This window comes from Ceratotherium simum, chromosome 15 (genome assembly GCF_057802395.1).
Source record: "Ceratotherium simum simum isolate JZ-2026a chromosome 15, ASM5780239v1, whole genome shotgun sequence".
NCBI classification, from domain to species: domain Eukaryota; kingdom Metazoa; phylum Chordata; class Mammalia; order Perissodactyla; family Rhinocerotidae; genus Ceratotherium; species Ceratotherium simum.
In genome coordinates, this window is record NC_141914.1 from 61709358 (window position 1) to 61721414 (window position 12057).

Genomic DNA, 12057 nt, shown 5'->3' on the forward strand with positions numbered 1-12057 from the left:
GGGAGATTTTTTTTAAACAAATTCTGTAACTGGATTGTTTATTTAGCACTGTTGTAGCTTCTCTCTTTCCCCTTTCTGCTGTAGTAAGTCTAATTGACCTGGAGAAGATAACTCATGATAACTCACTTATTAATAGCTTGAAAAAGTTTTTTCAAAATGCTGTGTATTTGAATCAGCTGCAATCTCATTACATGAGGTGAAAACGGAAAGTCATCCAAAATTATAATCTCTGATAAACATATATTTCTCCATGTTTGAAATATTTCATTAAAAATTTTTTTGTATACCTACCATAGAGCATAATTAGCATCCCAAACCCTGTGTTACTTAATAGCTGTTCCATCAAAAACCCTTGAACCTTCAAGGAGAAGACCATTTTCATGATAACACTTGTTCTCCTACAACCACACTTGAGATTCAAAGGTCATGTGGGCTGTTTTCAGCAAAGGTGCTCAGAGACTTTAATTCACCTTCTTTATAATTAACTAAGAGAAGGTGACAAGTGATTGGTAAATAGGTTAGCATTCACCACAGCCTAGAAAATACCAGAAATTCAGTTTCTATTTGGGGTCCTTAATTTGAAGTTCCAATTTCTGAGTATTTTTATCTTGGTATAATAACTGTGCAATATGATTACCAGGAGATGTTCAATTAATTTCTAAATCCCTTTGAAAGGCATTTACACAGACCTTAGAGAACTTTGAAAGAGTTATAAAACTATTTTGCTTTTTCTCTTATTTTTTGAAAAATGTATTGTAGAATTCCCACAATCTGTGACAAAAATCTCTGTCCTTTTACTAACAAAGGCAGTATAGGTTTGAAATGTATTTTTACTTTGGAAGTTAAAAAAAAAATCAATCTAATGTTTAAATGTCAATAGGAGATTTGAATATTGGATTCCAGTTCAAATGTGGAATTTGTAACTAAATATGAATGGTCACCATTTTACTAAAGTAATTCTCCTTCTGCTAAGTACTTCAAAATTTTCTCGATATTCATTTGTATATTTTCTATAAATTATATAATTTAAATATGCCTGCTAGAAAATGGTCACATATAATTTATTAAATCTGCCCATTTGCTAGCCTTGTATAAATACAGGCAACAACCTGATAAAAGAGTACACAACATGAAAGTTACATCAAGAATTAAGCTTTTTTGGCACTCGCCGGGTGGCATAGTGGTTAAGATCGCACGCTCCACTTCAGTGGCCTGGGGTTCGCAGGTTCAGATCTTGGGTGCAGACGTACACACTGCTTAGCAAGCCATGCTGTGGCAGGTGTCGCACATATAAAGTAGAGGAAGATGGGCACAGATGTTAGCCCAGGGCCAATCTTCCTCAGCAAAAAGAGGATTGTCAACAGATGTTAGCTCAGGGCTGATCTTCCTCACCAAAAAACAAAAATGAATTAAATTTTTTCTTAAGTGTTATCTTCCACTTCCAAAAGTGATTTGGGTTTGCTATTTTTCACTAAAAAACACAAACAGAAAGTCACCCACAGGCAACCAGTTTTTGAATGTAGAGAAATGTCTGCCCCTCCTGGGCTGCTGCTGCTTTGCCTCTCCCTCCCGGGGGACCGCTACCAACGATCCTGCCCAGCCTGGCCCTCTGCTTAAGCAAACACGTCTCTGTAGAGAGACTGACACATGGGCTCTTTTCAGACCATGAAAACGGATTGGTCTGCAGTTAAGTTTTTTCCCTGATTATGTGCCTTGGATAATATTCCTAAAAGTAGAATTGCTGGGCCATAGAGTAGATGATGGAGATGCTGCTCCATTGTCCCTTCACAATCACGCTTTGCTGCTGTTGTTTTCTCTGCAGTGTCCCACGAGGTTGACCTTTACTGACTGCATCACCCAGTTTCCCTTGCCCTCTGGCTTCTGGTTGGGTTCAGCCAATAAGAGGCACTGGCGGGAAATCAAAAGGAGGAGGAGAGAGAATTGGGTATCTGTACCCCCACTCCCCCCCAGCCATGTTTCAGTTGTGGCTGCTGTCCTAAGGCCTCACTCTTGTAGCCTAGCCCCTCTCCCAAGGATACAGCTCTCTCCTCCTTCCCCTTCAGATCTGGGAGCTGGAACAGTTTCCTGTAGCTACTAGTCCCTGATTGGCTCCCTTAACCCTGCCCACATCTCTGTATATAATGCCTTCATTAAACTCTTTCGAGTATGTCATCTGTTTCCTGCTGGAACCAAAGCTCATACAATTATCTTCAAGGGCAATGCATCAATTAGGATTAATTAAGTACAATTAGTTTTGATTTCATAAACAATAACAACAGCAACAGTGAACAGTAGCTTAAATAAGAAAAATGTTTATTTCTCTCTCAAGCGAATGACATTTAAAGACAGGTATGGTGGATTCACATGTCAGGAGCCCAGGCTCTTGTTCCACCATCCTCAGTTGGTGGCTTCCACCATGTGGTTCATAATGACTGCTGAAGCTCGAGCCATCATGCTCACATTCCACATGCCCACATTCCAGGCAGCATGAAGGAGGTACTCCCTCCCTTTTAAAAAGACTCAAAAGTTAAAATTAAAGGAGACTTGGAAGTTTATACCCACCCACTAGAACTTAGTCAAATGACTGCTCCCCTGTTGCAAGAGAAATTGGGAAATATACTATTTCAGTGTGTCATAGCAGAAAATATTCTGATAATTATGAATCATAAGATAACATTTCCTTTAAAACTATAGTAAAATCCTGAAGAAACCTAGATACATAACACATCTACCCTTCAAATTCCTGTTAATTCAGAAACAGTTTCACGGAAGACTGTTGAGTGGCATATTCTCTTTCTCAGCTCTCCAGAGGCTGCTCGACAAGCACCCTTTTTCTGAACTGATATTGAGCAGTAACAGTGACAGCTGTATGTGCAGACATCTCAGACATGAAGTGAGCGAGCGGCATTTAGACTCTGAGAATCCTAGTCAGCCTTGCGCCTCGGCCCTCTATTCCAGGCCAGTGCTAGTCAGTTAGGAGTGGATCCCCGAGCCTGAGTGCATCACAGGCAGAGAGATCTGGCATGGATGTTTCAGCTTGACTTGACGTCATAATAGTGTGATCTCCTGGGGTGAGGCTCCAGAGGAAAGGAGGCGCCAAATCGTCAATTTAACTCTGGTGTCTCATCACGTCCTTTTCTATTTAAGTAGTTTTCATGTCTTTATTCAACTTTTTCTCCTTTAAAGGAAAAAAAAATGCTTTTCATTCATCTTATATTGTAAGCAAATGGAAAATGCTCAGTTCAATTCTAGTTCTACATCTACTAACCAACCTTTGATCAATAATTTCTGTCTCCACCAGCAGGGTCTTTCTGTCAACAAATATTTTAATTTACTAAAGATTGAATTAACCAGGTGCATGATCTCATGTGAGTGACGCAATTAATTTGAATTTTTTCAGCCTGCTCTCACTCCTGAAAAGCCAAGCAAAACCATCAAGGTTATTGAGAGGCATATTCTGGCTGTCTCTGTCCTTAGGAGAAAAGATTGAAAAGGAGTCTGCCCATGCTTCTACTCTTCCCTGGCCAATTTATCAAGGTAGCAGATCAGCTAGAAATTAGGGGCAAAAGACCCAACTAGTAATAGAGATGCATTTGCCTGAAGAGTTCCCCTGCTTATATTTCTAGGAATCAAGTGGGTCGGCAGGAAGGGGCAGGGTCCAACAAGGGAGATAGATGAGAACCCCAACTCCAACATATTAGCCACAAGTCACAATATGTAGTGGACTATTTGTTACCCCTTGCCACATGGCTTTAAAACATGTCTGCAAATTCTTTGATACTTCTCCTATTAGGGAGCGCGGGTCCTTGTCCCCTTCCTTGAATCTGGGTCAATCTTAGTGACTTGCTTGTAACCAACAGGACACATGAGAAGAGGCACAGCATAACTTCCAAGGCTAGTTTAGGAAAGGCTTACACCTAATTCTCTTGGTATACTCACCCTGGAGCCCTGAGCTGCCCTATAAGATGACCAACTACTCAGGGGCTGCTGTGTTGTGAGAAAACCCGCATGTTGGTGTTCTGGCTGACAGTCCCGACTGAGGCTCCAGCCAACAACCAGCATGTGAGTGAAGACTCCTCCAGCACAGAATCTAGCTGAGGCCCTAGAAATAAGCCATCTTCATTTCCCTGTCTAAATTCCTCACCCACAGAATCTATGTGCATAATAAAATGGCTCTTTTATGCCACAAAGTTTTGGAGTGGTTTGTTACACAGCAATAGTAACCAGAACACCAACCCTATTGAGTCACTGAAGATCTGGTTGAACCGCATACTGATAAACACTGATGTTTATGTGGAGGTCTGCTGAAAGGTGGGTGATTGCCACCATTAGCAAAGAGGTTGCATGGCATGATACTATGAACGTGAGCTATAGAATCAAACCTCTCCCCCACCTCCTGAGCCTCTGCTCAATGATCTAGTAAAGAGGAACAGTAACTCCTATCTTGCAGGGTTCCCATGTGGATTAGACTTGATGTGCGTAAAACACTCAGCACAGTGCCTAGCAAAGAACCAGAATCAATAAAAAATAGGTAAAAATAGCAATGCTAGCACAAAAATCTTTTGCGTTTTTATACACTAACAATAAATTATAAGAAAGAGAAAATAAGAAAACAATCCCATTTACAATTGCATCAAAAAGAATAAACTACCTAGGAATAAATTTAACCAAGGAGGTGAAAGACTTGTACACTGAAAACTATAAGACATTGATGACAGAAATTGAAGACACAAGGAAATGGAAAGACAATCTGTACCTATGGATTGGAAGAATTAATATTGTTAAAATGTCCATATTACCCAAAGCAATCTACAGATTCAATACAATCTCTATCAAAATTCCAATGGCATTTTTCACAGAAATAGAACAAACAATCCTAAAATTTGTATAACAGCACAAAAGATCCTGAGTAGCCAAAGCAATCTTGAGAAACAAAAACACAGCTGGAGGCTCCTGATTTCAAACTGTATTACAAAACTATAGTAATCAAAACAGTATGCTATTGGCATAAAAACAGACACACAGATCAGTGGAACAGAACAGGGAGCCCAAACAAACCCACACATATATGGTCAATTAATTTATGACAAAGGAGGCAGGGATATACAATGGGGAAAGGACAGTCTCTTCAATAAATGGTGTTGGGAAAACTGGACCCCCATCTTACACCATACACAAAAATTAACTCGAAATGGATTAAAGACTTGACTGTAAGACCTGAAACCCTAAAGCTCCTAGAAGAAAACATAGGTGGTAAGCTCCTTGACATTGGTCTTGGCAATGATTTTTTGGACCTGACTCCAAAGGTAAGGGCAACAAAAGCAAAAACAAACAAATGAGACTATATCACACTAAAAAGCTTCTGCTCAGTGAAGGAAATCATCAACAAAATGAAAAGGCATTCTACTGAATGTGAGAAGATATTTGCAAATCATATATCCATCATGGGGTTAATATCCAAAATATATAAAGAACTCATACAACTCAATAACAAAAAAAAAACAAGCACAATTAAAAAATAGGCAGAAGATCTGAATAGACTTTTTTCCAAAGAAGATATACAGATGGCCAACAGGCACATGAAAAAATGCTCAACATCACTAATCATCAGGGAAATGCAAATCAAAACTACAATCACACCACACCTGTCAGAATGGCTATTACCAAAAAAGAGAAAGAGAAAGACAAACACCATGCGATTTCACTTAGATGTGAAATCTAACAAACAAACAAAACAAAACAAAACTCATAGATACAGAAAACAGATTGGTGGTTGCCAGAGGGGAAGGGGGTGGGGCGGGCGAAATGGGTGAAGGGGATCAAGAGGTACAAACTTCCAGTTATAAAATAAATAAGTCATGGGGATGTAGTGTACAGCCTGGTGACCAGAGTCAATAATATTTTATTGCATATTTGAAAGTTGCTAAGAGAGTAGATCTTGAAAGTCACAAGGAAAAAAAATTTTTTGTAACTTTGTATCGTGACAGATGGTACCTGGACTTATTATGGTGATCATTTCACAATGTATACAAATATGGAACCATTATGTTGTACACCTGAAACTAACATGTCAATTACACCTCAATAAAGAAATATCAACGCTATAGTTTTCTGATTTTATGTTCCTGTGATTTCACTTAGAATGAAGCTTTATTCTCTTGTGAGTGATCTCCTTATTTTATAAAGCTGACTCACTACATACAGATAAGTTGGACAGACAAATCTATAAGAGCATTTGGGTTAAATGATAGGTAAAATTAGAAAATGAGAGCGCCATGTAAAGACAAATACAGGGTTATTCAGTGCCTTTAGCTAGAAATCGGCATGTCCTACAAAGCTGACTGCCACAAGTAAGACTGAATGAGACGTAATCATCAAAATAACTGAGAATTAAGAAAGAAAATTAATTCCCAAAGGAAATCACTGTAGATCTCATTAGTTCAGGAATAACCTATCTTAAGACTTTAATTAAAAATAATATTTATTCCAAATAAATTAGTGCTGGCAGGTTTCTGGAGAATCCATAATCTTGCTTATGCTAAATCTTCTTACATGAAGGCAGACATTAATCTCGTCTCAGATGGCCTGCAGTCTGACAGCCCTCACAGCACTAGGCCAATTTTCTGCAGCAGCCTCTTATCTTCACCAGAGGAGTTCTAACTCACGCCGATCCCTAAAGTAAAGGTCTAGGCAATTAGAGACACCGCTGTGAGATCTACCCTGGCATTTTATCATGTTAGGAAGCATCTCATCATGAGTTTGTTCTCAAATCGAGGCCAGTATCCCAACACTACCATCAAATTAACAGTGGTTATTTTATTATTTTATTTATTTATTCCTACCATTCTTTGTTCCAGAAAAGCATCAAGTGTTCTATAAAAATTCATAGACTATTACCAGATAAAAGAGAAAATTTTTTCGGATCTGAGATTAACAGGTTCAGTATCATAATGACTCTTAGAATTTTGTTTTGTGCCTATCCTGATTATTCTTGTACAAGTTGCTAATAGATGCATGCACTGGGTTGAATAGCATCAATTCAACCAGGTGAACATTCATGTCCACTGGGAACCAATGAATGTGAACTTATTTGAAAATAGGGTCCTTGCAGATGTAATCAAGTTAAGATGAGGTCGTATTGGATTAGAGTGGGCCCTAAATCCAGTGACTGGGGTCCTCATAAGGAGAAAGAGATTTGGATTCAGAGACATACAGGGGAGAAGGCCATGTAATGACAGAGGCAGAGATTGGAGTGCTGTAGGGGCAAACCAAGGAATGATGAGGATTATCAGGTGGGAAGAGGCAAGGAAGGATTCTCCCCGACAGGTTTCGGAGGGAGCGTGGCCCTGCTGACAGCTTGATTCAGACTTCTAATCTCCAGAACTATGAGAGAGTCAATTTCTATTACTTAAGCCACACAATTTGTGGTACTCTGTTGTGACAGCCCTAAGAAACTGATACAACACTTAAACACTTTTTTCCTAAGAACCTAGAGTACATGCCTAGTATGAATATAAAGGTTTGAAGGGGGAAAAAATGAGGTAAAAGAAATAATTTTCTAAAAATGTTGTCTAGTAAGCTTTTTGTTTAAAACCTATGACTCTCCTATGCATGCTGGGCGGTGACAAAACAAGTGGCAGTAAACAAGTGACAAATATCAAGGGAAAAAATCTTGGAAGCATCCAATCACATTTAGTTTAACAGATGGTTTTTATATGGATAAATAGGCTTTTGATATTTTATTTCATACATTTTAGAGTCTAATTTTTCTAAAGCTATACAAGAAAGATAGTCTTCAATAAATACAAAATTGGAATTTGAGCATTTTAGAGCATAGGCAAGATGATTTCAGATCCACTTTAAGACTGAATGGAATTAGAAAGGTAATAAAATACCCAGAACCTGATAAACTTCTGCTAAACTTTTGCAAACCAGACGAACACATTAGTTCGTAATCTAAATATCCTGCAGAAATGAAACTACTGCCTCATGGCCCTGATACTTTAAGATATGGATAGCCCGCGGCATGGTGGTGACTGGCGTCCACTCGCAAAGGCTTTCTGCTAAAAGTCAGGGCGCTTCTCATCTCTCACCACACGGGACTCGCCATCAATGCAGTTTTGAGTTACATTCAGAAGCCAATACCTATGCGGGTGTTACCGGGCTCGGGTATCCTTTCATGCCATGAAAACTCACACTCTCAGTAAGTAGATTACAGACTTGAAGCCTGCAGGCCAGGTTCAGCCCTCAGACTTGTTTTGTTAGGCCTGCTCAGATATTTTGTTTTTAATTAATTGCTAACTTTAAAAAATTGGGAAATTTCATATTACCAGTGGGAATGAATTTCTGCAGGGCAATCATTTGGAGCTGAATAGCAGTTCCCCGCTTTGCTGGAGGCGCAGCCCTCCAGGTGCCCCCAGCTATACTGCACGGGGATAAGGGTGCAGGTTCTCGGGCTAGACTCCGGGGTTCCACTCCCAGATGTGTGACCTGAGCAAGTGGTTATTCTTCTCTGACCCTCAGCTTCCTCTCATGTAAAATGGGCATAATAATAGTGTCTATCTCATTTGATGGTTTGGGGAGTAAGGGAGTTAAACCATGTTCAGCACTTAGGGCAGTGCCTGGCACACAGTGGAAATTCAATAAATGTATGTTTTTGGGGGGGGTTTAATTGAGGTATAATTGACATATAAAATTATATTAGTTTCAGGTGTACAACATAATGATTCCATATTTGTATACATTGTGAAATGATCACCACAATAAGTCTAGTTACCATCCGTCACGATACAAAGTTACAAGAATTTATTTTCCTTGTGAAGAGAACTTGCAAGATCTACTCTCTTAGCAACTTTCAAATATGCAATACAATATTATTGACTCTGGTCACCAGGCTGTACACTACATCCCCGTGACTTATTTATTTTATAACTGGAAATTTGTACCACTTGATCCCCTTCACCCATTTCTCCCAGCCGCCAACCCCCTCTCCCTCTGGCAACCACCAATCTGTTCTCTGTACCTATGGGTTTGGTTTGGTTTGGTTGTTCATTGTTATTTTGATTATTACTTATTCTTATTCTCATTATCATCTTACCTCTCCCACTTCCAGCACTTTTATTACTTGCCTGGCCCTTACTGGTGTTTGTGGTTTTGACTCCAGCTCTAGGTAAAGCCCCGCCCTCAGCTGGAGGGAGGAGAGAGCAGTGCAGCCAGGCGTATACCCGCTGTATTGACTCAGAGCCCAGATTCTGCAGCCAGACAGCCTGGCTTCTAATCCCAACTCTACTACTGCCTAGCAATATGTCCTTAGACAAATTACTTACCTCTCTGAAACCTGTGTTTATTTACTTCTATAAAACAGTAATGAAACTGCTGCGACTCAGCATGCCTAGCACATGGTAGGTTTTAGCTTTCATTATTAAGAACACACAGCAGACCACAGCCTTCTCCTGTCCACCAGCAGCGCCAGGCCTAGGTCACCTCAGTTTCTCCCAACAGGTGCCCGTGCCACTCAGTAGTATCAGCCTCACTGGAGGCTGTGTCCCAAGGGGGTTCCAGGTCTGAGGGAGATAAGAATTAGGAGGAAACCAGGTCTAGCTTGGAGCCACTCATTATTTTTCCCCTTTTACCCCTTTATCTTGTTACCCCAAAATATATGCCCCAGATAGCATTAAAACTTGCATGGCCTTGAAATTAAAAACATCTCTTCTAAGACGGAAGCAGATTTTTCCTACCATTTCAAATAGTAAAAGCATCTGAGTCTATAACAAAGGATGAAGGCATTCCAAGTTCTCAAAGTTTCCCAAAAGAATTCCCTCATCCCTGGACCAACTTCTCAAATGATCGCCTTTGCAGTGGGACATCCGCCCACAGCTTGAATTCTCTTCAAATCTTATCAAAGATTTAAAAGTAACTTTTAAAATAACGCTTTAGACAGTAACATTAAACAGTTCCTGAGAACAGATGACCTCAACACTATTTCTTAAAGAATGCTACCTACTAGTCAACCTGTTTTAGGCTCTATGATTCTAAAATTTTTCATATTTTTTAAAGAAGCAACCAAGCGTTTCTTCTATTCTATACACAAAAGAAATACAGACAGTCACAAATATCAAAGTGTTGACTCAATAGAAAAATCCTCTTTTTGAAATTATTTTCTGTAGAAAAAAGTTCTCCAAATCTCAATGATGATAAAGATTTAAAAATAGCTGAATGTTAAATTGATTTTAAAAATTAGTAAAGACATGCACAAGAATGGTCATAGCAGCTTCTTTAGTGCTAAAAGCCAAAAAAAAAAAGGAACAATTCAAAAACCTATCAACAGTAGATGGGTAAATTACTTGTGGTAAATTCATACAACAGAATACTACACAGCGATGAAAAAGAATAAACTATTGCTACATGCAGAAATGTGTATTTTGCAATAACATCGTTTGCAACAACAATGAATTTTGCAGACATATTGTTAAGCAAAAGAAGCAAATTGCAGAATATTGGTTACCTTTGGGAGAGATTGACTGGGAGGGAGCACGAGGGAATTTTCCGGGGTAGTGGGAATGCTTTGTATCTTCAAATGGGTGGTGTTTACATAACTTATTCATATGTAAAAATTTATTGAGCTGTACATTTAAGATTAGTGGACTTTACCATATTTAAATTATACCTCGGTTAAAAAGTAAATAAAAAACTAATCAGGCTTTGGATATGAATTTTCATCAACTACACATGGCTCCATTATGGGCTCTGTGGAAAGGTTGAATTTTGTCACTAAAAAAAAATCAGTATAAAAATCATATTTGTATTTTACATTGTCATTCAAATTCTTTGTCTTTGGAATAATACCCTTTGTTTTATTCATTAAATAACATTTTTGTTGTTTGTTTCTCAGGAAAATTCAAAAATCTCTTCATGTACTAAAACCAAACAACCTATGTCAAAGTTTGGACAGTCAGTCCTGGCAGCTTCGTGTTTATGTAATTCCACACCATCGAGTCCTTCTTCATGATGAGAGCTGGCTACGAGTGTAGTGAGAAGAAAATGGCCTTGAAATGGTCAGGTCCGGATCAGAATCCCTGTTCTACCAGTGGGCAGCTAGAAGACCTGAGCAAATCACTCCACCTCCCTGAACCTCTGTGTTCTCACCTGCAAAATGGAGATGATGCCCCTGTCAGAGGGGTATTGAGAGAATTCGTTGGGATAAAGTTTGTAAAACTTTTGGTAGACACTTTTTAAATGGAAACCATTACTAAATGGAAGTGAGCACTTATCTAATTCTTTATTTTAAGAAGATCATGCCACGTGCTCCAAAGTATCCACGCCTCAAAGATTTACATCTAAGCAATGTGGGAAAGGCCACTATTGTTGCCCATATTTATTGACAGGTGTATCATCTTTGGCTCATCCCTGACTCATCCTCACTGCCACTCCCGCTGTCTCCAGCATCTCCATTCTCTCTGGCCTTCCACCACTAGAGCAGAGCGTTCCTCTGCTTCTCTCCTCCGAACTCCCTCTCTGAACGGCAGGACCCCACCCCAGGGCTTGAAGCCTCAGCTTCTCCCCCTAAGAGGCTGCCTAAAGCATCTTTCCACAAAGGCAAGTCTTTTGTTACTGATACCCCAGTAGGTGACATTTTTCTTGATATTTTTCCAAATAAAATGTGACTCAGTTACAATTTGTGCAAAATGAACTCCTAGCCATAAATATACATGTCCATAGAGAAAATGAGCTGTAAAAGTAAACATAATTGAAAAAATTTGCTGCTTGTTCATAATTTGGTGTGAATAAAACTTCTGGCCCTTGCCTCAGCAGCAGGCACCAAAGAGAATTTAACATTGGAAAATTCCCTCTGTGAACTCAAATTTGCTTTGAATTTTTACTTCATTGGAGGAAAACTTACTCTAGAGACTGTGTTTCTCAAGGGAGAGGGATGCTGTTGGCATTTAGGGCAAGACAATTCTTCATTGTGCCAGACCGTGCCACACATTGTGAGAGGCGAGCATCCTTGGCTCCACCCAGGGAGGGGAGTAAAGATGCCTTCAAGCATGCAGCGTGGCT